Genomic DNA, 27986 nt, shown 5'->3' with positions numbered 1-27986 from the left:
TTACCACCTCGAAAATAAATAGATCTCAATAACAATTCACCTCATGTATTTTTTTAATTGCATGTCCCTTCAAAGACATAAATACGTGTAAGAAAAAGATGAATTTCATTTTGCAGCCCCCTCTTCACTAACATTCATCAACTCTCTTTCTGTCAGCACCTTTGACCTTGAGAAAGCAGAGAGAAGGGAGGGGAAATGGGAGCAGGCAGAATATTATAGTCAATGCTACTGATTGGGGATGGAACTGAACAGCTTTGATCAGTTATACAGAAGAGGAGAAAATGCTGACTATATCCTAAACAGATATTCAAAGAGGAATATCCTAATCAACATCTGTAATGACAATGTGCAAAGTACGGTGTTCAGCTGACTTGCAATAAACATTTTCAACTAATCTAAAGCCAGTAACATTATACCACTTCATAGGTAGTTCAGGTATCTGATAAAATATTCCTGTTCCTCCCAGCTGACCTTAATAAGATTACTATTATTCATTTTATTTATCCATAAGCTATTACCACACAATATATGTTGCTATTATTTGTTCTATCAATTAATAAGAAAAATAAAAATGTTATTTTACCTTTATTTATTCCTTCTCTAACATTTTCTTTCTACATGTAGATCTTACTTTCTGACTTATATCATTGCTCCTCTTTCTGGGAAACTTTTAAAACATTTATTGTATAGTAGGTGTACTGGCAACACATTTTCTGAATTTTTGTTTGTTTTAAAAGAGTTTCTATCTCTTTCACTCAAGAAAGATAAGTTTGCTAGATACAGAATTCTGGTTTGATGGGGGTTTTCGTTCAACACTTTATATATTTCACTTCCCTATCTTCTTGTTTGCATGGTTTGTAAAGGGAAGTGTGATGTAATTCCTATCCTTGCTACTCTACAGATAAGGTACTCTGTAGATAAGGAGCCCCACCTCTCCTTTCAAGATTTTTTTCTCTGTTCTTGATTTTCTGAGTTTGAATATGGTATGCTCAAGTGTGAATTTTTGGTATATATCCTGCTTGCTGTTCTCTGAGCTTCCAGGATTTGTAGTTTGGTGTCTGTAATTAATTTTGGAACATTCCCAATCATTATTATTTCAATCATTTCTTCTATTCCTTTCTCTTTTCTCCTCTGTCCTTCCCATTACACACACCACATGTTTCACAACTGCCCCACAGTTCTTAGATATCCTGTGTCATGTTTTTTCAGTCTTTTCTTTTTGCTTTTTAATTTCATTCTCTCTGAGTCTTTCCTCTACTGATGAGCCTATCAAAGGTATTATTCATTTTTTTAATCTTTTTTGTTTTATTATTTTGAGAAAGCCAGCACAAGCAGGGAAGGGGCAGAGAGAGGGAGAGAATCCCAAGCAGGCTCCACACTGTCAGCTCAGAGCCTGATATGGGCCTTGATCTCACAAACCATGAGATCATGACCTGAGCAAAAATCTAGAGTCAGACACTTAACCACTGAGCTACCCAAGTGCCCCAAAGGTATTCTTTATTTTTCTAACATTTCTTTTTTATTCTTTCTTAGTTTCCATCTCTCTGCTTACATCTCTGTGTTTCCATCTCTCTGCTTACAATGCATCACACAAACTGGATTATCAACAAAATGACTTCAAAGTTTATATGAAAAGGCAAAGACCCAGAATAGCCAATGCAATACTAAAGAAAAAAGCTAGAGGACTGGTACTGCCCAATTTCAAGGCTTACTATAAAGTTACAGTGATCGGGGCGCCTAGGTGGCTCAGTCGGTTGGGCGGCTGACTTCGGCTCAGATCATGATCTCGCGGTCCGTGAGTTCGAGCCCTGCGTCGGGCTCTGTGCTGACAGCTGAGAGCCTGGAGCCTGTTTCAGATTCTGTCTCCCTCTCTCTGACCCTCCCCTGTTCATGCTCTGTCTTCCCTGTCTCAAAAATAAATAAAAACGTTAAAACAAATTTTTTTAAAATAAAAAAATAAAAAAAAATAAAGTTACAGTGATCAAATAGTGTGATATTGGCAAAAAAAAAAAAAAAAAAAAAATCAATGCAACAGAACACAAAGTCCAGACACGGGCCCACACAAATACAGTCAACTGATCTTTGACAAAGAAGCAAACACAATTCCATCAAAAAAAGACTGTCTTTTCAACAAATGGTGCTGGAACAACTGGACATTCACATGCAAAAGAAAAAATAAAAAAGAATCTAGACACACAACTTACACTTTCACAAAAATTGACTCAAATGGATCATACACTTAATTAAAATGCAAAACTCTAAAATTTCTAGAAACTAAAATAGGGGAAAAGTAAGGTGATCTTGACTTTGGTGATGAATTTTTTGATACAACAAAAGTACAATCAATGAAAGAATAAAATTGATAAATATAACTTCACTGAAATTAAAAACTTCTGCTCTGCAAAAGCCACTGTTTAGAAACTGAAGAGACAAGCCACATACTGGGAGAAAATCTTTGCAAAACACATATCTGATAAAGCACTTGTATCCAAAATATACAAAGAACTCATAAAATTCAACAATAAGAAAACAACTTTGAAAAGATGCTCAATATCATATGTCATTAGAGAGCTGCAAATTCAAACAATATTGACATACCACTAACATCTATAAAATAACTAAAATCCAAACAGTGACACCACCAAAATACTGGTGAGGATGTGAAGGAAAAGAAACTCTTATTCATCACTGGTGGGAATGCAAAATGGCACAGCCAACTTTGTAAGACAGTTTGGCAATTTCTTACAAAACTAAACATACTTTTACCATATGATCCAGCAACTGCACTACTTACTATTTTACTTAAGTGAGTTTTAATAGACTGCACACAAAGGTTTGTAGCAGCTTTATTCATAATTACCAAAACTTGAAAGCAACAAAGATGTCCTTAAATAGGTAAATGGATAAGCAAACTATGGTACATCCATACAATTTTGGAATTTTATTCATCAATATAAAGAAATTATCAAACCACAAAAAGACATGGAGGAAAATTGAATGCATATTGCTAAGTTAAAGAAGCCAATTTGAAAAGGCTATATAGTGATCATTCCAACTATATCACATTGAGGAAAAGACAAAACTAGGGGTGGGACACAATAAAATGATGCATGGTTGCCAGTGGTTCAGGGCAAGGGAGGGAGAGAAAGGAAGAAATAACAGGAAGGAGAGCAGGATGATTAGAGGGAGCACAGAAAATTTTTAGGCATTGAAACTATTCCATGCGATACTGTAATAGTAGATATATGACATTCTGCATTTGTCAAAACCAGTAGAATGTACAACATAAAGGGTGAACTCTTATGTTAACTATGACTTTAGTTAATAATAATCCATCTGTGGAGAAACGGGAACCCTCTTGCACGGTTGGTGGGAACACAAACTGGTGCAGCTGCTCTGGAAAACAGTGTGGAGGTTCCTCAAAAAATTGAAAATAGATCTACCCTATGACCCAACAATAGCACTGCTAGGAATTTACCCAAGGGATACAGGAGTACTGATGCATAGGGTCACTTGTACCCCAATGTTTATAGCAGCACTTTCAACAATAGCCAAATTATGGAAAGAGCCTAAATGTTCATCAACTGATGAATGGATAAAAAAAATTGTGGTTTATACACACAATGGAATACTATGTGGCAATGAGAAAGAATGAAATATGGCCTTTTGTAGCAACATGGATGGAACTGGAGAGTGTTATGCTAAGTGAAATAAGTCATACAGAGAAAGACAGATACCATATGTTTTCACTCTTAACGTGTATCCTGAGAAACTTAACAGAAGACCACAGGGGAGGGAAAGGAAAAAAAAAGTTAGAGAGGGAGGGAGCCAAACCATAAAAGACTCTTAAAACTATGAACAATCTGAGTGTTGATGGGGGGTGGGAGGGCGGGGAGGGTGGGTGATGGGTATTGAGGAGGGCACCTGTTGGGGTGAGCACTGGGTGTTGTATGGAAACCAGTTTGACAATAAATTTCATATTAAAAATAAAAAAAATAATAATAATCCATCAATATTGGTTCATTAATTGTAACAAATATACCACACCAACCTAAGATGTTAAAAATAGGGGATGGGGCGCCTGGGTGGCGCAGTCGGTTAAGCGTCCGACTTCAGCCAGGTCACGATTTCGCGGTCCGGGAGTTCGAGCCCCGCGTCCGGCTCTGGGCTGATGGCTCAGAGCCTGGAGCCTGTTTCCGATTCTGTGTCTCCCTCTCTCTCTGCCCCTCCCCCGTTCATGCTCTGTCTCTCTCTGTCCCAAAAATAAATAAACGTTGAAAAAAAAATTAAAATAAATAAATAAATAAATAAATAAATAAATAAATAAATAAATAAAATAGGGGAAACTGTGTAGAGGAAAAGAGGTAGGTATATGGAACTCTCTGTAGTTTTGCACAATTTTTCTGTAAACCTAAAACTGCTCCATAAAGTCTATTAAAAAATTTTTAAAGTTCTGAACAAACACATTTCTTCTCTAATGTTGAAAATCTCAGAGCAAAAGTAGAGTATAATCTATCAAAGAGGTATCTACATATAATATTTCCAAGGGTGTTTTTAGTAAATAGCCCTAAGCTGTTTTCTTAGACTCCAAGTAAACAAACCAAGTTTAGTCTATGGCTTGTGATTCATCCTGCCCTATTACCACAAAACAGAAAAATATCCCCCATAATTTACTTCACTAAATCACTTCTTTATGTCTCATTCTCCAGAGCCTTCTACATCAGATATTTGAAAGTCCTTTCATTGAAAGTCCTGACATTATTATCATCATTATCATCATTATTATTATTACTATTTCAGATCACCCCCTACTTTCCTTTAACAAAACCAGCTCATGTTCTCTTGGTCCCTGGATTTTCTTGTACATATCTACCTCTCATGGAGATTCCCTAAATTTCATACTTCATTATCTTCCTTACTATTGTTTTATCTTATCTTCCATAAATTACTCCTATTTTTTAAAATCCGTTCCTGAATTATTCCTCTATTTCAATATTTCTCTAAATAGTTCATCACCTAAGTCTCAGATAACCAACTGGGGCTAACATATGACTAAAAAATAAAATATATATATATATATATATATATGTATGTATATATATATATATATGTATATATATATATATATATATATATATACATATATATATATATAGGGAAAATGAATTACTGTGAGTTTAAATGATTCCTGGCTAAAAATCATAGAGGAAACTTTTGAAGTTGAAATTGAACTGTCTTCTGTGTCCCAAACTAGTCCTCTTCCACTGGGCAACATTATCATCTTAAATAAGGGAAGGAATAGCATGTACCACTCAGCAGATAGAAGAAAACTTGGCATCAAGAAATGCTTAAGTAATATTTATACATAATCACCACAAGTACCCAGGAACCAAAACTAACCCCACTTGTCTGGAGCTACACATCTTAAATATAAACTAAGCTGATAGGTGGTTTTAAAATATAACCAAGAATGTGAGTATAGGTGTAGGTTAGTTTGGAGGTTGTTTGTCTCTATTACTACTCTTACTCTCCTACTATTACAACTAAAAGGCAAGAGAACACCACAATTCAGAAATAATGAAAAAGAGTCCTGAAAAAAAAAAGTGATCCTCTTGAAAAACACTGATATCTGAAACTTCAAGGCAAGTATACCCATGTTGTAACTCATGAATATATAAAGTTTAGACCACAATGAGATATCACCTGACACCTGTTAGAATGTCTGTTATCAAAAAGACAAGAAATAACAGGTGTTGGTGACTTGGTGGACAAAAGGAAACTCTTGTGCACTGTCAGGAGGAATCTTAATTGGTGCAACCACTATGGAAAACAGTATGGAGGTTCCTTAAATAATTAAAAATAGAAATACCATATGATCCAGAAATTCCACCCTGGGTATTTATCTGAAGGAAACAAAATCACTATCTTGAAAAGATAACTGGGGCGCCTGGGTGGCTCAGTGGGTTGGGCGTCCGACTTCAGCTCAGGTCACGATCTCATGGTTCATGAGTTAAGTCCTCCAATAGGCTCTGTGCTGACAGCTTAGAGCGTGGAGCCTGCTTCAGATTCTGTCTCCCTCTCTCTCTGCCCCTCCCCCACTAACACTCTTTCTCTCTCCATCTCTCAAAAATGAATAAACATTAAAAACAAAATTTTTTTTAGAAAAAGAAAACTGTATCCCAATGCTTATTGCAGCACTATTTACTATATCCAAAACACAGAAACAACCTATGTGTCATCAAAGGATGAATGGATAAAGAAAATGTGATATGTATATATCACACATATATCATATGAATATTATTCAGCCATAAAAAAAGAAGGAAATTCTGGGATGTCTGGATGGCTCAGTTGGTTGAGCGTCCAACTCTTGATTTCGGCTCAGGTCATGATTCCACAGTTCGTAAGATCGAGCCCCACATCAGGCTCTGCAGTGACAGCATAGGCCTGCTTGGGATCCTCTCTCTGCCCCCACCCCCTGCTTGTGTTCTCTCTCCTCAAATAAATAAATAAATTTAAAAAAAAATGGAAATTCTGCCATTTGCAACAACATGGATGACCTTCAAAGACTGTATGATATCACTATACAGAATCTAAAAGGGGCACCTGGGTGGCTGAGTGGTTGGGTTTTCAACTCCTTATTTCAGCCTGAGTCATGATTTCATGGTTCCTGGCATCAAGGCCCATGTCAGGCTTTGTGCTGGTGGCACAGAGCCTGCTTGGGATTTTCTCTCTCCCTCTCTCTCTGCCCCTCCCCCAATGCACACACGCACACACACACACATACATGCTCTCTCACTCTCAAAATAAATAAACATTAAAAAATTGGAGCATACCTGGTGGCTCAGTTGGTTAAGCATCCGACTTCGGCTCAGGTCATGATCTCACAGTTCATGGGTTCAAGCCCTGCATGGGGCTCTGTGCTGACAGCTCAGAGCCTAGAGCCTGCTTCAGATTCTGGGTATCCCTCCCTCTCTGCCTACCCCTCCCTCATTCTCTCTCTCTGTCTCTCTCTCTCTGAAAAATAAACATTAAAAAAATTTTTTTAAAGAAAAACAATGGAAGTTCTAAAAAAGGAATCTAAAAACAAAACAAAAACAAAAACAAACTAAACTCATAGATACAGAAAACAGATTATGTGGCTGCCAGAGGCAGGTAGTGAAGAGTGGGCAAAATGGGTGCAGGTGGTCAAAAGGTACAAACTTCCAGTTTAATAAGATAAATAAGTCCTGGGGACATAATACACAGCATAGTAACTATAATTAAAACTATGTTGTACATTTAAAAGGTGGTAAGAGAATAAAGCTTAGAAGTTCTCATTACAAGCAAAACTATTTTTGTAACCATGTGTGGTAATGGATAACTAAATTTATTGTAATCATTTCATTTTTTTTATTGTTTTCTTTCTTTTGAAGAGACTGAGCATGTGAGCAGGGGAGGGGCAGAGAGAGAGGGGGGCAGAGGATCTGAAGCAAGCTCTGCACTGAAAGCAGTGAGCCTGATGCTGGGCTGAAACTCAAGAACTGTGATATGATCTGAGCCAAAGTCGGACACTCCACCAACTGAGCCACCCAGGCACCCCTGTAATCATTTCATTGTATACCTAAAACTAGTACAATGTTATATGCCAATTATGTCTCAATTTTAAACATAAATAAAAATAGCAAAACAACAACAAAAGGAAGGAAGGAAGGAAGGAAGGAAGGAAGGAAGGAAGGAAGGAAGGAAGGGGAAAGAAAATAAAGAGAAAGAAAGAAAGAAAGAAAGAAAGAAAGAAAGAAAGAAAGAAAGAAAGAAAGAAAGGAAGGAAGGAAGGAAGGAGAAAGAAAGGAAAGAAAAGGGAAGAGAAGGGAAGGAAGGGGAGGGGAGGAGAGCCTGGGTGGCTCAGTTGAGCTTCTGACTTGGTCTCAAGTCATAATCTCATAGTTTGTGGGTTCGAGCCCCGTGTCAGGCTCTGTGCTGGCAGCCCGGAGCCTGAAGCCTGCTTCAGATTCTGTGTCTCCCTCTCTCTCTGCCTCTCCCCAACTTGCACTCTGTCTCTCTCTCTCTCAAAAATAAATAAAAAGGAAGAAAAGAAAAAAGAAAAGAGAGAGAGAAAGAGGGAGGGAGGAAGAAGGTTACTTAGTTCAGGAATAATACTTGGGCCAACCAAAGATGGCCAGAGCATTCTGGGGTAACTGATAACCATCTGATAACTTTATTGTCATAAGGACCACCACTTGGCTTCACTGGAATATGGAAATGAAACACATGTAGAGAATCCACACTTTAATCAACTTAAAGTTAAGACTGGTATGGATGCGGTTCAGCTCTTTAAATAACTTCCTCACTGAGCTGGCAGCCACAAAACAAAATCTTTTTTCTGTCAACTAAATTAATAGGGGTGACTGTGGTTTTGGCCTCATTAACATCATGATATGACCAACCAATGCATCCCCAATATCAAAACTCTCTATGAGATAATGCAGTGGAAAATAGCACCTTGACAGAACTTTAATTTTTTTTTAAGTTTTACCTTATTGAGTATAATTTCCATGAAAATATTTAAATCATTACTGAAGCAATTGACTATTATATCATAATTTCTGTTGCTGTGATAAGAGATTATTCCATCACATACTTATCTGATCAAATCTGATCACTTATTTAGATGATTCTGTGATTTTCATGACCCCTTTGTACCTACAAGATAAGACACAGACATCTTAAGGTCTTTCAACAGATGGCCTTTCTCTACCTTCCTAATCAAATCAAAGGCACCTGTGCTCTAAATAGCATTGACTTTTTGTGCTCTCATACCCTACTTTACGAGGAAGATCCTTTCACTTTGGCCCATGTCACGACCCATCACTTGAGACTGGAACCAAATGTTACCCCTTCCCTCTACTTCCTCAGGAAAACTTCATTATTCCTTCCTTCCTGTTGTCATATTACAAGGTACTCAGGAGCTATTTTTATTACATGTCTATCCTACCTAGTAGACTATAAAATGTACATGGCAGGAACAACGTCTTATTCATATGTATTTCCCCAACATCTGACCCAAAAAAGAGATTACATATATAATTTTTAAATGAAAGAAAAAAAGTCTAATTTTTTTCAAAAGATGTCCTTCTAGTTTCTGCCATTCTTTATTTAGGACAATAGATTTTTGCCAAATTAGAAAAATCGAGGTAATACAAAAAAAAAAACCTCAGCAAAACTTTTAAATAATTTTTATTTCATTTCTGATAATATATACATTCACTTCAGAAATCTAAGAAAATACACAACACAAAAAAAGAGAAAAATAATTATTAACCACATAACCCAGAAGATAACCATTTTATATTTTAGTTTATTTCTTTCTATTATTGTTAAATTTATTTCTATGGAATTTATATTATTATTTATATCATTTTGGAATTATACTCTATAAGCATTTTAGAAGTCTAGGTGTTGTTTTTAAATGTAATATTATATCATAAGAGTTTTCCACTCCATTAACAAAAATCTCAAGACAATTTATTGGACTTGGAGGAATACTGTAATTTATTTAATCCTTTCCCTATGTTGGATATGTGTACTCTTTCATATTTCTTACTATTTTAGATACCACAAGGAGAAATACTTTTATAACAAATTTTAGTAAGCATTTATTATTGCCTTAGAATGGAACTATATCCTTAGAATTTGAATTACTGGTTATGAACATTTTTAAGACTCTGAAAGGGCGGGCCTATGCCTGCCAACTCCATCTTGTTCTGTGTCCTTCACCTTGACCACACCTCCTCCCCTTGAGTAACCTCCCGCTCACCCGTTCAAACTTCCCAATCAAAACACGCCCAGCGACCTGCGCAACAGGACTCCAACCGTTCCCCAGCCAATCGGCTGAGGCCACAGCCATTATTACCTCACCAACTGCCCCTAGACCCCAATAAAACCTTTGTGTTTTTGAAACTACCTCTCTCTCCCCACATCTCACCGCTGTGTCGGTGCAGCTAGGGGATTGAGCTTGAGCTAGCTCAAATAAAGGCTCTGCTTTTGCATCGGACTCGGTTCCCTGGTGGTCTTTGGGGATCACGAATTCTGGGCATAACAACTCTTAACTTGAATTATTAATTTGATTTCCAAAACCTCTGCCCCAATTTATACTCCTAGCCAACAGTAGAGCAATCTGTTTATCCCTTCACCTCTTCATCACAAAGAACATTATTGTGGTTGTGTTTAATCTGAGCTAATTCGTTGTGTTAAAATGGTAAAATTTTTATTGTTTTAATTTGCATTTCATTGATGGCTAAAGCGGATGAAAAATTTTCATTTCCATTAGCCATTTATACTCCCTGTCTGCATATCTTCATTTCCTTCACTATAATTTCAACTGGGTCTTTTTTTTAATTTTTATTCTAATTTGAGTTAGTTAACATACAATATTATATTAATTTCAGGTGTGCAATATAGTGATTTAACAATTCCAAACATCACCCAGTGCTCATCACAAGTCCACTCCTTAATCTTCATCATCTATTTAACCCATCCCCCCACCCACCTCTCCTCTGGTAACCATCAGCTTGTTCTCTATAGCTCAGTCTGTGTCTTGGTGTGTCTCTCTTCCCCCCCCCCTCCTTGTTTCTTTTCTTTCTTAAATTCCACATGAGTGAAATCATATAGTATTCATTGTTCTCTGACTTCTTTCACTTAGCATTATACTCTCTAGCTCCATCCGCATTGTTGCCAATGGCATATTTCATTCCTTTTTATGGCTTGAATAATATTTCATTGTTTGTATATATCACCTCCTCTTTATCTATGCATGCATCAACTGATTGACACTTGGGCTACTTCTATACCTTGGCTATTGTAAATTGTGCTGCTATAAATATATGGGTGCATGTATCCCTTTGAATTAGTGTTTTTGTATTCTTTGAGTAAATACCCAGTAGCACATTACTGGATAGTAGGGTAGTTCTATTCCAACATTTCCATACTATTTTTCACAGTGGCCACACCAGTTTGCATTCCCATCAACAGTGCAAGAAAGTTCCTTTATCTCTACATCCTCACCAAAGCCTGTTGTTTCTTGTGTTTTTGATTTTAGCCTTTCTGACAGGTGTGAGGTGATACCGCATTGTAGTTTTGATTTGCATTTCTCTGATGATAAGTGATGATGAGCATCTTTCCATATTAACCATTTGGACGTCTTCTTTGGAGAAATGTCTAGTCATGTCTTCTGCCCATTTTCTAATTGGATTATTTGGTTTTGGGGTGTTAAGTTTTATAAGTTCTTTATATTTTTTGGATAATAATCTTTTATCAGATATGTCATTTGCAAATATCTTCCATTCTGAACGTTCTTTTAGTTTTGTTGATTGTTTCCTTTGCTGTGCAGAAGCTGTTTATATTTTGATGTCGTCCCAATATTTTATTTTTGCTCCTGTTTCTCTTGCTTCAGGGGATCAACTGGGTCTTGATGTTTAGCCTGATGTGTATATTGTCTTTATAAATTAAGAATATTAATCTTTTATCAAATCGTAACAAATATTTTTCTCAATATGCCATTTACTTTTCCATTTTGATATCCTAAATTGGGAAAGAGCCGTAATTCATCACCTATTTTGGGAGAGGATACCAATTCCTTGAGAATCTGATAAAGTCCCTCATTAGAAAAATGAGCACATGCATATACCTATTTGCAAACAATTTTAAAGGGTTTACGGATCTCTTGAATTCCATCTACAGACTCTTTCAATTATATTATTCACTACTCTTTGATCTAGGTCCCAACCACCTTATAACCCTACAGGATGATAGAAATTCATTGCACTTTCTTACCAGTTGCAATGTGTGAAAAGAATATAGAGTGTGTTGTATACATAGTGCTGTGTTGAGCAGAACTAGTATGTAAGGTCAGAAAGAAACTGTTATATCAGTCCAAAAACCTGAGCTCTCATGCTAATTCTGTCAATAGCTAAATGAGCTGAGAAAAGCTACTTAATCTTCTTTCCAGATCTTCATCTGTAAAGTATGCACGTATGTGTGTTTACTCATGTGTGTATGTGTGTGTGTGTATAAGGCATAGTTAACGGGATAATTAACATTCTCCATTCTATTTCTTAAAAGTACATATATCACGTACCAAAGTGATATTCTGTTATACAACACTTTTATTTTTAAGTCATTAAAAACCATACTGTAGAAAAGACACATAAACTCCAAACAACACAGCTGTGACTATTCAGCACTCCTTAGTTACAAGTAGTTACACTGCCATTTAATGGTACCATTAAAAATGCATTGTTACCATAGTAACTGCAACATTACAAGACACCAAATCTTTCCCTGAAATACTCATGCTGAGCAGCATACAGTATCTTATGCAATAGTTGCTTCCACCTTTTGTTTTTTTAACTGAGAATGCTTAGCTTTCCCTTCTTCTCCAATTTATTTGTAATCCTGAAAAACTATCAAGAAACTGCTTTAAAAAAGAAAACTTTCTGATACAGTACCAGATAACAGGGCACTATCTTATAGAATGAGAAACAAAAATGTTCCCACTGTAGACAAAATTCTGACAGAATTCTCCTGCTACCAGCTTTTCATCTCTTTGTCCCTATTATTCCTGCCTGCTGGTCCTTTGCCCTCTGTTTTTTTTACACCCCCGCTCCTGATGGTCTGTCACTTGCACATTGTATGTCCTATTTCTCCCTGGGTGGTCACTAAGAACTAAAATATTAGTAGACATTGATTTGAGAGATGAACTCACAAGGCTAATTGTATTTTAAGAGGACAGTCCTGAAGGCTACAAATCTTTCAAGACTCAAAGCTTTAAAAGTCAAGGGACAGATAATACAGTCAAGTAATTTGACATAGAATAGCCTAGCCTCATTAACTCCAGATAAGCTATCTTCTACTCCACCCACTTTTGAGGTCTTTTTTTTCCTCCATTAAAAAAGTATTTGTTGAGCACCTACCCAGTGCTTTCCAAGGCATAGAAGCTATACCAGCCAATGAGACTGACAGTGCATATCATCTATTTCTGTTTAGTTCAAAGGGAGATAGAAAATCAAAAAGTAGGGGTGCCTGGGTGGCTCAGTTGGTTAAGCGTCCGACTTCGGCTCAGGTCATGATCTCACAGCTCGTGAGTTCAAGCCCCGCGTCGGGCTCTGTGCTGACAGCTCAGAGCCTGGAGCCTGTTTCAGATTCTGTGTCTCCCTCTCTCTCTCTGACCCTCCCCCGTTCATGCTCTGTCTCTCTCTGTCTCAAAAAGTAAATAAACGTTAAAAAAATTTTTTTTAAATAAATAAAAAAAAAAAAAAAAGAAAATCAAAAAGTAGGGGCACCTGCGTGGCTCAATCAGTTGAGCATCCGACTTCAGTTCAAGTCATGATCTCACAGTTTGTGGGTTTGGGCCACACATCAGGCTTACTGCTCTCACTGCAGAGCCTGCTTCAGATCCTCTGTTCCTCTCTCTCTCTGCCCCTCCCCTGCTTTCTCTCTCTCTCTCTCTCTCTCAAAAATAAACACACACACACAATCAAAAAGTAAACAAACAAGTCATTTCCCAGGTGTGCAGGATGGAGTACCCAATGGCCTACAGAGCAACGTGTCTAAGTTTTATTGTCACTACTGCAAAACATACCTCACCCATGACTCTCCATCAATGAGAAAGATACACTGCAGTGGTCAGAAACACAAAAAGAATGTGAAAGACTACTTTCAGAAATGGATGGAAGAGCACGCTCAGAGCCTGATTGAGAAAATAACCGTTGCCTTTCAGCAAGGGAAGATGCCCCCTACACCATTCTCTGTTCTTCCTCCTCAAGGGCAATGATCCCACCTCCCCCCAGTCTCCTGGGTCCTCTTCACCCTGGTATGATGCCAGCACCCCATATGGGGGCCCTCCCATGATGCAAATGATGGGCCTTCCTCCTCCTGGGATGATGCCAATGGGACCTACTCCTAGAATGAACCTGCATACAGGAGGCCACATGTCAAAGATGCCTGGGCCCCCAGTGATGAGACCTCCAGCCCATCCCATGATGGGGCCCACTTGGCCAGGAACAAATCAACCAGATAAATAAGGAGAGACAAGAACCTCTTTATATCCATTTTATTTTACTTGTTCTATTTCACCAAGAGATCATGGTGCTGTGACTCTGGGTGTTTTCTAACAGCATGACAAGGAAGACTTGTTTTCCTTCCTATCAAAGAAGAGAATAGTTTTCCAAGGAAGTAGTGGGACTTAAAAAAAAAAAAAAAAGCATTTGTATTGTGAAATGTGAAAATAAAACTGTCAACTGTTTAAAAAAAAAAAAGTTAAACAAACAATTTTTTTTTCAAAAGATAAACTCAGCCCTGAAGGTCTAAAAGAGCTTTTCAAGTAAGATGGACTGACCCCTTGGTTGCAAGCCTTGAGATACAGAAGAATTCTACATGTTTTTGGAACAGTAAAAGGCCAGTGTGTTTAAAGCACAGTTTATGAAAAGGAAAGTAGTTTAGGATGAGGTCAGAGAAAAGTATGGGCCAATTCCTGTAAGATCTTAGAGATGAAAATGAAGTCTGGAAATCTAATGGGAAGTCAATGGAAGATTTCAAAGAGGGAAGTAAAATGATCTGATTTACCTTTTGTAAACATCACTCCTGGCTTCTATATGAAGAATCAACTATAGCAGGAGACAAGGGAATAAAGGAGACACATCTGAGGAAACTGCAATCGTCGAAGTAAGGTACAGTAGTTGTAACTGCCAGCAAGGGCTATGGCATGGCTTTTCAATTAAAATGAAAAGGCTTTGACAGGGATGTTAAAAAGTGTTATTTGCTTTCACTCCCCAAATGCCATCATGGCTGCTATTTTCTAGTCCAGACTCTAATGGACAAGTGAAAATAATACAATCACAATTCTTCTATTCCAGGACTTCTGTGACTAGCTCTGATTTGGTCAATACTTAAGTGAAGCACCAATCACAGAGTTTCTAAGACTTTTAATAAAATATAGTAAAAGCAATAAACATAATTTATACAGAAGAGAACAGAGTTAAAACCAAGGTAGAAACCCTGCATTCCTACCTCCCGATGTGTAGTTCTATCCACTAGCCCATACTTCCAGTGATTCCAGGTATGTTTCTTAATATGTTCCAGATATTATACCTCTCAATACCTATTCTAAAAATCCTTATCTATGTAGCAACCATCCAAAAAGAATGCAACAAATAAGCAAGGGAATTAAATAAGTGCCTAATTAACCTTGAGGTGTCATGAGAAACTTTACCAAGGTTTGCCATAATCTTTTTTAAAAAACTGAATCTATTCTTCATTAGTATGTATATTATGTGCTTTCACATGGAATCACAGAATAACAAATTGTTAGAGGTGCAAAGAAATCTTAGAGTTTATTCTAAGGTTAAGATTGCACAAATTGGTATATTTAAATAATTTTCCCAAAATTATAATGCACACTAGAATCAGATGCTAAACAAGAACACAATTGGTACATGCTCTGACAGGTTGCATTCAATCCATTTATCTTGCCTCTTTTCCAAAATCCTAACCTATCTCATGCTCTCATTCCCCCACTTAGTAGTGTGTATTCCATGGGCATCACTGCAACCACTGCCTTGCATATATGCTCAATTTTCTTGACCATCATGCACTCTGTCATACTCTAAGCCCCAATCATGATTAAATCCAACTTTCTACCTACTCCACACCTATATCTAAGCATCTGAATATGTCTGGAGAAAAGTACACACCTGACAGATGCCAGCTAAATGTAAAAACACTAACCTCAAGGGGCTTCTCATTCTTCTCCATGATCCAACTGAATTTCCACAGTCAATCTCACTCCCATTCTTCAAATCACACCTCCTTTTAGCCTCAAGCTCTACAACTCCCCACCACCCTCATTATCTTCACACCAAGAAAACTGAAGCAATCAGAAGAGAACTTAAAAGTTATCCCCACCAAAACTGCCCTCTTTTCTTCAGGTGTACCCATATATTCTGCCTTCCCTTCTGTTATAGAGGATGAGCTCCTCCATGCATCTAGTTCCTTCCCTTCTTGACTAGATTCTACCACCTCTTTCCTACTACAGAACATTTCTCCTGCAATTGTTCCACCCTGCCTTAATTTATCCACTTTCCCTTTCTACTGGAGATACATGTGCATTTATTCATGATTCTGCAATTTAGGTGGGCAGTTCCTCTGATGTGTTCACTTATGAGGTCACTTGTGTGCTGCAGTCACCTGGCAGTTCATCTGGAACTGGAAGTCTAGCGTGACCTCAATCCTTTGTCTGGTGGTTAGCTAGGGCTCTTGGCTGGGGTGTCTCAGTTCTCTTCTACAATGCCTTTCTAGCAGGATAGTTCTAATTTCTGGTATGATGGGGGAACATTTCAAGAGAAAATGAGCAAAAACTGCAAGGTATCTTAAGACCTTGCTGAGAAGTCACACATCACTTCCATAGCATTATATTGCCCAAAGCAAGTTTAAAAGCCAGCCCAGGTTAAAAGGGAGAAGAAAAGAGACCCTATCTCTTGATAGTAGGGGCTGCAAATACATCCAACACAATCAAGGTATTTAAGGAAATCTCAATGCCTCATTTGTTGAAAGCAAAAAGAAACCTCCTTAAGCATTATCCCAATATCTTCCAAGTGTTCTTATTAAACTTTCAGATACAGAATTATGCCCCAGGCTGGAGCTATAAACCATCTTCAATCAGAAGTCCCCTTCTTAGTAACACTGGAAAAAATTTCATAGAATTATTCTTTCTTCCTTTCAAATCTCCTGCCCTCTCAGACACAACCCCAATCCAAACAGCAAAATAGTTGCCAAGAACAGTTGGGGCAAATAGAGAAAGGTGGGAGTAAGAGAGGGATTGCTAAATATGCTACATGCATTCATTTTGAGTTAAATAACAAGTCATTTCAAACATTTCATTCAGTTAAATCCTAAAATATGTACAAATGGTAGAATTTTAAAAGGTCTTCAAAGGAAAAAAACTGAATATTTAAGATTATATTAATCAGCTTGGAATGTACATGGTAGATTCTGATGAGAGGTGTATCTAGGTTTGCATGGAATATTGGGTTGAAAAAGAAAAGTAATAGATATAAATGAGCTACTTTTAATAAAAGTGCTGACACTGGATCTTGAAAGTGACAGTAGGAAGCGTAGTTAATGAGAAGAACAATCTAAAAACATTGCAGATATTCTAACCTGAAGAAAATTGTGTTCTCTTAGCATTTGGTACAAAAATTCCTTTGTAGAGAGAACATCACCTTTATTTGAGAGATGCCCTGATAAGCCCCTTTGCAAGAGAAACAAATTGGCTGGGCTTTGGTTTCTTGAGGAAGAGACGAAGTAGTCAGCATTAAGTGAGAGCGAGAAAGAAAAATCAGGGTTGCCCAATGCTGACAGGCGAAGGGAGACTAAGGAAAGACACTGGGCTCATGGGATGGAGTGACTTTAGGGCAATAAAAGGCTGTTGGGAGATATTTTAAGGGAAATGTTGAATGTAAGTAACTCCCCCCAAAAACCCAGCAAAGTCTACCAAAATTCATAAAATGCTGCATGTGGCTGAATTTTTCTTCCCTTACAGACTCTTAAAGTAGAATGTGGAAAAACATTTTTTAACTAGATTAGGAGGAAAAAAAGAGGATGAGTAGAAATGGGGCTGTAACGTGGAACTGAAATATAGTCATTCTCTCCACCTCTCATTTCAGCTTGTCTCTGGATGCCAACCTCACCCTTCTCCGCACCAAGGAGTAGGGAATATGATGCTTGGCAGCTCCAGACCCCACATCCCACAGTCTCACCACCCTACTGAGGCCAAAGGTGATCCTATTGTTGGCCCAGCACACGTCAGATGTGTATCCTTAGACCAATCGCTGTGGCCAAAAAGATGACATCTTCCATTGCGTGATTGTTAAAATGCTGGTCTAAAAGGAGGGGTGGAATTGACACACAAAACAGTAAATGTCCACTCCAGCCTTTACATGGAAAATACTAAAGCGTCTAGGTCTACATGCCAGAAGGTTCAGGAAAAAGAAATAGTCAACCAACACTCAGTGCTACAAGGCCAAAGACTGAATTACTTTTGATGTAAGTAACAGTTTAAATCATTTACTACTCACTTTGTCTTTAGTCATCAAGTAAATATTATGTCATTTCTGCTTGCTATTTTTTCAAGAGGTTCTTCACAGATGGTAAGACACTAGAGTTCCACATGAATATATAATAAATGGTAAACTGAAAAACACAATTTTTCACTTTAATTTTTTTCTGGTTCCATCAGGCCTATACATATGAATGCATACATATATTTCTCTGATATTGTTAATACATAAAATATTCAAAGGAAATATTAAAGAAAAACTCAATTACAGACACATGAAACACAAAATGGTAGGAACCTTATATCTTTTATGCAATGAAACTATATGTGAACTAAAATATGGCTGTTTGGTCTATTAGCAAATCTCTTTCATATTTGGTATGAAATCAAACCCTATAGGCTTGAGGCACCGAGGTGGTTGTCAGTTAAGCAACCAACTCTTGAGTTCAGCTCAGGTCATGATCTCACAATTCATGCAATTGAGCCCTGCATCAGGCTCTGTGCTGACAGCACAGAGCCTGCTTGGGATTCTCTCTCTCCCTCTCTCTGCCCCTCCTCCACTTGTGCTCTCTCTCTCTCTCTCTCTCAAAATAAATAAACAAACTTGAAAAAAAAAAAAACCTATAGGCTTTATCTAAGTCACTGACTCTAAGTTTCTCTTGCTTATTTTGATTTTAAAATAAAAAGTAATGATACTTTGGGGGCAGCTACACATGAAAAGAAAGCAAAACTAATCAATATCTAATTTTAAATGGTGATATTTACATGTAACAATAACTGTCATATTATCAAGATAACTCTCCAACTTCTCACTATATATGCTCCATGCCTCAGGTCATTCACTTCTGTCAGGAAGCAACTTAACCACTATAAACCATACTTTATAGGAAGGAAGGAAGGAAGGAAGGAAGGAAGGAAGGAAGGAAGGAAAGAAAGAAAGAAAGAAAGAAAGAAAGAAAGAAAGAAAGAAAGAAAGAAAGAAAGAAAGAAAGAAAGAAAGAAAGAAAGAAAGAAAGAAAGAAAGAAAGAAAGAAAGAGAAAGGGAAGAAAGACTTCTGGGTGGTTTGTGACCAAAAAAAAAAAAAATCTCATTGCTTAGAATACGAAACACCATGGCCACAACCATTGCTGGGGTTTTTGTGGCTGGTAAATTACCAGGAAGGAGAGAGAACATGAAGCTACCTTCTTTTATACCCACCCTACCTATCAAAAACAGTCCTCTTTCTCATGCCTTATTAGATGTCTGTCCAGGAGGATAACACAGGAGACCACAGAGGAAATAAGCTTACTTCAGTGTAAAAGACCATTTATTTACATTTTGAGGTGGAGTAACCACTCCAGGCTCATCTTTTTTTATTCCTTTCAAGGAGATGATTGCTTCAGATAAGCCTGCCACTCTTTTCCTACCCGGAGTTCAAGTGCCAGTTGTCCAGAGGAGACTTTAAACAGAAGGTGTGTTGCCTAAAATAGGGTCCTATCAGCAGTTTAAGGAGTTTTGTATTCTAGTCACTTGTATTGTACTTATTATAGAAATACACACATTGCTGATCCAAGCAAAACTACATGGCGCATGAGATAGAAATAGGTCTCAGCAGGGTCATCCCTACAGGGGGCTGAATACTTGTTCTGCCCACCTGGAGAACCAAAAATATTAGGCAGAGAAGCTGACCCAATTCAAGTACTTCTCCTGAGTAATATAAGAAGGCTTAGGAGTTTGTTTGATTATTTATTGGTTGGTGAATTGATTGGTCAGTTGGCTCAGCATCTTAAAGTACAACGAAAAACAATGTTCAAATTGATTAAACTTACCTAATGGAGCATATTATAAAGAATGTAGAATATATAGAGACAGACACAGCATACACAGACCCCATACCACAAATACAGGCAAACTGGTGGGAACACCAGCACCTCTCTACTGAGGTACTGGTAAAAGTGTTAACCAGGTGCAGCTAAAGGAATCATGCAGACTGGTTCTATACAGATCCTTTTTTCTTTATTTGTCCAATGTACATAATTTACAAACCTCTTTGATGGCTATATAGAACTATGCTCTATCTTCATTGGTCACTTCCTTTCACCAAAGCTGATGAATTTTCTGACTGAAATTGCTCAAAGTTCAGATTTACAAACTTTTCAACTGTTACAGCCTTTATTCAACTGCCCTAAACAACATGGATTTTTTTCCCCTCTGCTCTCATTGGAGGTGATTCCACCCCTGGCAAGAATTAAACGATTTCTAGGTTAAGTGCTACCTCAAGGACTCTCTTCTCATTATTCAAAATAAAAATCATTAGGGCTTCCTCTGCCAAACACCACTCCCACCCCCATCCTTCAACATTTGTTGTTGAACAATTTCAGGCTCACTAATGGGGGGGGGGGGGGGCTTAAAAAAAAAACACTACACAGATGAATGATAAACAATGTGTAGTATATATAATGGAATATTATGAAACATAAAAAAGAATAAAATCTTGCCATTTGCAATCACATGGAGGGACCTAGAAGGTATTATGCTAAGTGAAATAATTCAGACAGAGAAAGACAAACGTCCTATCATTTCACTTATATGTGGAATCTAAAAAATAAAACAAATGAACAAGAAACAAAAAAACAGAAACAGACCCATAATTACAGAGAACAAACTAGTGGTTGCCAGAAGTAGGGGGAAAGGGGATGGTGTAAAATCGATGAAGGGGAGTGGGAGACACAGGTTTCCCGTTATGAAATGAATACATCACAGGAATGAAAGGTATAGCATAGGGAATATAGTTAATGGTATTTTAATAGTGTTAAATGGTGACAGATGGCAGCTACACTTGTGGCAAGCACAGCATAATATACAGAATTGTCAAACCACTGTGTTGTATACCTGAAATTAATGTAACATCGGTGTGCCAACTATATTTTTTAAAATACACTACAAAATCTATAAATTAAGGAAATCTCATTTTACAAATGTGTTCACTGTAAGATTCACTTAAAGAACACATTACTCTACCTCCTTTGACTTTTGACATTATTTAATTTATACGCCACATTTTAGATTCACATTAATTGAGCAAAATTGGCTTGCTGGTCTTCCTAAAATACAATTTCATCCATTTACAAGTATGTACTGCCACAGAGAGTCATTTACAAATACACATTGTCTATAAGGTTCTAGTATATTAAAAGCTAAAACAAAGCAATGGAGCCCATTACTATAACATACTCTTTCCACAAGGTAAAGTTGAAAGTTCCTTCTGCAAATCCCTGACAGGGATAGTCAGGTGAATTGTGATGGTAAAAACAAAAAGATTATCTCTAGGGAAGATTCAAAAGTGACAGATGGAGATTCCCATGTCTAACACAGTGGCAGACTAGACAATGTGAAAACCTTCTACAAATGCTGACTTTGCATATTCACACCCTCTTAAACACATTCCTTAGAAAACTAGAAGGTAAGAGAAATAATCCCCCAATGCTAAAAAAATATCAAAGCAGTTCAAGTGTACTGAAGTTTTGGCTACTCTGGAGTGGAGATGTCAGTATCTATTTCTATAAAATAAGATCATGAGTTTTAAAGACTATATGGAGACAGAAAGACCTGAGGCTCAGATAAGGCAAGATGTTGAAACTCGGGCCATATCATGAAGCCAGAACCCTCAAACGGCAACATCCTCAGTAAGAAGTGAACGAAGAAACTTTCTGCTCACATCAAAGAAAACAAGAACTGTTGTCTATCTCACCTTGACTCTGTACATCAGTTACTGACCACTGCATAACAAACAGCCAAAACTTTGTGGCTTAAAGCAACAATGATTTACTATTTCTCAGAATTTTGTGGGTTAATTGGTGATCTTCCCCTGTCTGCCCCAAGGCATTCCTGCAGTTTCAGTCAGAGGTCACTGGGAAAATCTAGGAGATCCAAGATTTCATCCCAGGTCTGGAGCCTTTGTGCTGGATGTCTTCCTTAGGACCTTCATTCTCAAGATAATTAGACTAGGTTATCCTACATCTTTCCTTGGACCACACTTGCATCATGGACTGACAGCTCCCCCAGCCTTCCCCTGCTCCCTCTCTACTTTCTTTCACATAGGCACTTTCCTATGAAAATCCCCATACACTTAATCCCATTTTGGTGTCTGCTTCCAGGAGGACCTGGATTAACACACTAATTCATAATAACTATAAATTGGGAAGTAATTATTTGCTTAACAAAGTAATTCTATTAAACAATGAATTCCCTTGGAGCACTTTTACCTTTTTTAGCTTGAAGTTTTTTAACCTTCAGAAAGTACTGAAGATAACATAATAAACACTTATGTACCCAACACCTGTAAGGGACTAAATTTAGCACATTTTATGTGATTTGATTGAAATATAATTTTTCTAAAGTTAGGCAAGCTATGATTGGATTAGTGTTTTGCCTCTCAGAAATACACTGCTCTGTTCACCTCCCCAAATTCATGAGGCTCTAGGACAACTCAGGAAAATTAGTTGCCTGATTCCTCAATGTTCTGAATAATAAAAACATTAGAGGATTACAATAAACAACTTATAATGTGTACCATTTGTTCATTTTTAATTTGGGGGCCATTTGATTATAAGCTTCCTTTAAAAAGATCCCATGAAATGCCTCTGCAAAGTCAGCATAGTGGTTCATCAGCATTTTTACTCATCAAGTAGGAAAATGTAAGCCTTGAAATTCCAAATGTCACAGTGATTCACTTAGTGGGGTACCATAGGTGTTACTTAAAATCCATTATTTTTAAGAATAATTAAACCAGAAAAGCTTTAAAGACCTATACTTCAAAATAAAAAGAACATTCTCAGAAGAAAACACATTTGGAAGCAATGTTTTTATTGTAAATATTTTGTAATAGTAGAGGAAAATGTAAGAACTTTTTATCTCTAAGTAAAAAAATACATTTTCAGAAGGCCTTGGGATTCCTTTCAAAAAGAAATGTCTTCCATAATTTGTATAAATGAAGCACAGTTTTTATTTCTAACTTTGTATCAGTCATGAAAAGATTTGTTTACTTTCCTCTGAGTTCACTTATTCACTCACTCATATATATAACTTGTTATTAAAGAACACCAGAATATCTAGATGTAGTTAACGATCCAGTTATGTTGACCATGTAACAGTAAAACTCCAGAAATCAAAACTTAATTCACATCTATTCAGAATAACAATAAAGGTAAATATCACTGTTTAATTCCATGCCACTCAACTTTTTTCTAAACTCTGTTGAAGGTGCAGCTTTAGGAAGCTTTTCTTAACTATAGTCTCCTATCTGCTTCTTCATTAGGACACTCTTATAAATGAAAAATAAAAAGGTTTATATATTGAAGAACATGGATTTTTATTTGAACGTGTTTGCATAATCTGAGTGGTTCCAGACACATCTCTGCTTCCAGTTCTTCTGTACTGTCCTCAAGGCTAAATTTTCTACTTTCTTTCAGGAGATTTTTATTCTATCACTCTACTGAATTTCCTTCAGCCATGACATTAGGATTAGATAGCTGTCAGAAACACCAACGAGATGACCAAAACTCAGAGACATGGGCAGGAATGTCTGATGCCACTGTCTCTCCTGCTAGAATCTTTCCTCCAAAGAGTGCTGAAGAATTTGTGTTTAGTCACACTGAGCACAATATCTCAAAGGTCATAATCTTAGTCTATTCAGGCTGGTCTAACAAAGTACCACACGCTGGGTGGTTAATGAACAATAGAAATTTATTTCTCACAGTTCTGGAGGCAGGTCTAAGATCAAGGCACCACCATAGTCACATTTTGGGCCCTCTTCTGATTCAAAGCCAGCACCTTTTCTTGCTATGTGTTCTCACATAATAGAAAGGATGAGGAGCTGAATGTCTTCCTTAAGAAAGTCTTCCAGAGGCTTCAGGTGAAAGCAGAGACCCATGTCAGAAACATGGGCTGAGGCATCTTTTGCCCTCTCCATCTGGTTTGTTCCTCACACACTGCCAGGCCTTACCAATCCCCTAGTCGGTCATCAGTCATCAGTGCAGGCTCCACAAACCTGTGCATCACTGCTACTGCATTATCCACTCTGCCCTCCTCAGTTCCCGGGTGCACGTGACCTGTGCTGGACCAACCAGCACTGCCTGGTCTCAGTGAATGATCTAAGGGAAAGGGCATATGGCCCATGCCAGGTTCCCTTTCTCACCTGGAATTGTGTAACTGCATTAGGATAGAAGATTCTCCTTCTTCTTGAGGCAAGATGCTATAAGGCTCCAAGCCAGAATTAACCTAAAGCTATGTGCCCTAATAAACGGGAAAAGCTCTTGTGAAGTAGGAGAAAATGAAGTAAACAGGTAGAGGGAATCAAAACCAAAAGAATGAGAAAGAACTCTGAAAACTTTTGATTATCTTGGTCAAAGACAGCTCTCCCTTATCCTTTTCAGAGTTGGTTAGATGAACCAATTAATTTCCTATTTTTGTTACAGCATGTGCAATTAAGTTTCTGAAACTTAGAACCAATGAGTCCACACTAATGTTTTCTACTTTTTGTGCATAGATAAAACCACAAGTTAAACAAGTTTCATGTGTAAGATCATGGGCTAATTTAAAGTTGCTTTACTGAATGTCATACTTGAAAGGAAGATCTCGGTATTTTCTTTTATCACACTTACTTGACAGTATGCTATTCTTGTCATAGCTTCCCCTCATAATGAATATATAGTATCACAATCCACTATTGTAACAGAGAGAAATAAAATGAAATTTGAAAACCAAAATGCTGTATCTCTTTCTGTATTCTGAAAGGGGGATAATGGATGAGATATGGGGACAAATCTCCACTCTGTTCTGTTCCTCTTGAAGAGCCATATAGAGAAGGATGGATAGGTGGGCCCAAAGTTGACATTCTATTGCTTAGCATAGCCCTATGAGGGTCTTCAGACATACAACAAACATCCAAGGACTAAGTTTAGAGACGGGTTGGAGAGAGCTGAACTAATCTGTACCTAAAAGGAACAAGAACTAGGGACAAAGAAGCAAGAGAAAAAAAGGAAAAGATGGAAGGAGAAAGAGAGTTCCACACATATACCTGGAAACTGGAGCCACGTTGTGCTATGAGGCTCTTTTGAGAACAGGGAAGCCGAATATTTAATTTAGTAAGTTATCTGCTTCCTGAAGTTGTAGTGTAAGTAGGACACCCATATAATTTATGACTCAAACTTGTGCCCTTTGAGAGTAAAATGGGGTGCTATTAATAATCATGCAGTGTCAATAGATATAAACCAGGGCTTCCACATGCAAACCAGACTTACTGTCCCCTCAAGCATAACCTTGTTATTATCCTCATTATTCAGTGAAGTTGGCCACACCCAGATGATTTGTGTGAGGTTCTTAGAGGGAAAATAAGAAAAACTCTGCCTCAGATTTTGGATGGTGAATGCTGAACAGGAACAACTTCCGCATGACTGCTAAACTCCATTCACCACACTGAATGGGTGTGGTGGGGTGAGGACTGAGAGCATGGTCATGGTGACTAAGAGACAGGCCAGTTGGGGATATGTAACCCTCACTGCATGTGAATTGGGAATCAACCAGTCATTTGAACACTGGCCAACAAATTAGTTACACCATCTTCCACCTCTGTTGTACTTTCTTTCTCTCCTTTTCAGAGATTAGATTATTAGGAGTTAAATAAACTCTCAACTGGAAAACAAAAATTTTTCATTTTAATTTTTAAAAAATGTAATAGATGCCTCTTTCCCTATAGCATCTCTGCTATACAGTTCTAACTTCTACAGTTTCTCCCTTTACTCATTTAAAAAAGGAAGAACAACATTTTGGGGTCTTTCCAGAGTTCCCAGGCCTACCCAGGTGGCCAGATAGAGTTCCAAGTGTGTTAGAATATGGCAAGAACATTCCCTGTGGCTGGCAGCATACATACCCCTGAGTTTTACAGCCTGTCCAGAAGTCACAAGGCAGAAAAAAAGAAGTTAGTACAGTGATTATCATGAGTTCTGATATCATGCCCTTCTCTCACTCTCAAGCATGCAGACATTCACACAGACTTAGATTTGAATCCTAGCTCCATCGTTTACCACCAGCCTTGTAAATTAACGATGATATTAACTACCCTACCTGAATCTGTTTCTTCCTCTTTAAAATGGGATGATAGCACCTAACTGATAAGGAGATTATAAAAATCAAATCAGCGTATCAGACATCTACTGTGCCTTACTTCATATTTTCTTGGAACAACTTCTTTATTCCAGCCACTGTACAGCCTCATGCAGAGTACCAGTCTCATGCAAAAATAATTCAACAGCCAAAGAGAGCTACATCATTTGGAGGGGTCAGTGCAAAATGAAAACAAAAGGCCCCTGATTCAAAGATTATTGAGAATTTCAAGACAACGATATGAGCGAATTAAAGCTAAGCACTTGGTTGAACATGTTGCACACGCATGGAGCCAGTCCTACTGCTCCTCCTCTCCACTGTAACGTCCATCTCTCCTGTTCTGCCCCAGGACTTCTCGGACACCATGGCACTCATACCTGTGCAGTCTGGAAGCCTGAGTGAATTACAACTACAGAACAACCCTGGAGCAATGGATGATGGGAGGCGGTGAATAAATGCCACCCTCTTCTGTCGCTTAGGTGGACAATCAGAGGTGCATTCTACATGGCTCTTCAGAGGCTGGCAGGAAAGGATCCAGCTTTAGCCACCCACAGTGTAAAGAGCCTGATGCTGAGCCCAGGAATCAGCTTTGCCTCCTTCCCTTCCCCACACACAAGCTGTCTCAGGCTTAGACAGGGGTACTCTTTTGGTAAAGTACTCTATGAAGACCTGGCTTATCGAAGCCCTCCTCCTCTCCCCTTCTGAGCTGCAAAATCCAGTGACCAGAAAAGTAAAGTGAGAATCAAATTCTGACCATAGTCCAGAAAAGAAAACAAAAAGAGAACTTCATGTTCATCTACCCTTTCATCCTCTCAGTTTAGCCCTCCCCAACCATCCACCCCTCCTCTGCCTCAATACCATATACTCAGGTTTTCTTTAAAACCCATCTGGTTAGTCCTTGATACAAAATTCTAAAGATTCTATTTATTGAAGTCCTATTTTCCCTGACATTCATTTGGCCTTGGTCCTGTAATAATCTCACTAGAAGAGAAAACATGATCATGACTCAGGCTCTGAATGAGAAAAGAGAGTGAAAGTCATTATTTTTTACCAATAATACAATAAACTAATTTAAAGGAAGTAAAGTACTCTCAAGACACTACTTTAAAAGAATAAAGAACAACTGGATTCTTGGCTAGCTACGAAACACATTCTGATAACTATAAAAAATTTATATATTTCACTTGTTTTATATCATATGTTACAGTATTGTACTTTGTTCTCCCAAAAATAGTATCCATTTTTTCATATATTTTATTCATCAGCACAGTTATTCAATAACGTCACTAAGAGCCATATTAGAACAGGAAAATTGTATGAAACAATAAAATGACCTTGGCTGAGCACATATTGGTTGTACCTCCAATCTAGTTTCTGCCACCTACTAGATGCCTACTCTTAGGCAAATTTCTGTAAAAAACCAATTATCTGACAGGATCCAAACTGACACTGTATCAGTACCACAATTAGATTTTTCTATAATGCTGAGTATTACACTCCTAATATCATATATACCAAAATACCTCTCAGTTTTCGTCATTCAATCTACAATACAATACTTACAAAAGCACAGTACTGTAAATAGAAAAGTATATTCTAGAACCCACTGGACATGATAGATTGTAACACACTAGTAAATCAATACCTATAAATATTATAAATAACATAAATATTAGTTTGATCTTTCATGGTGTAATTACTAACATGTTGCACGCTTGGTAATTTATTGCAGGAGATTAGGGTACATAGTAT

The 27986-nt window shown here is 37.6% G+C and overlaps 1 protein-coding gene and 1 pseudogene across 2 annotated transcripts in view; one reads left to right on the top strand and one right to left on the bottom strand.

The window, feature by feature from the left end:
• The window catches only part of METTL4 (methyltransferase 4, N6-adenosine), a 681840-nt gene that overhangs the window by 561408 nt on the left and 92446 nt on the right, over positions 1-27986 (bottom strand). The gene's annotated exons all lie outside the window — the stretch shown is intronic.
• On the top strand, positions 239-14060 carry LOC101089218 (annotated as a pseudogene).

This window comes from Felis catus, chromosome D3 (assembly GCF_018350175.1).
Source record: "Felis catus isolate Fca126 chromosome D3, F.catus_Fca126_mat1.0, whole genome shotgun sequence".
Taxonomy (NCBI): Eukaryota; Metazoa; Chordata; class Mammalia; order Carnivora; family Felidae; genus Felis; species Felis catus.
This window is presented reverse-complemented; position numbering and strand designations above follow the sequence as displayed.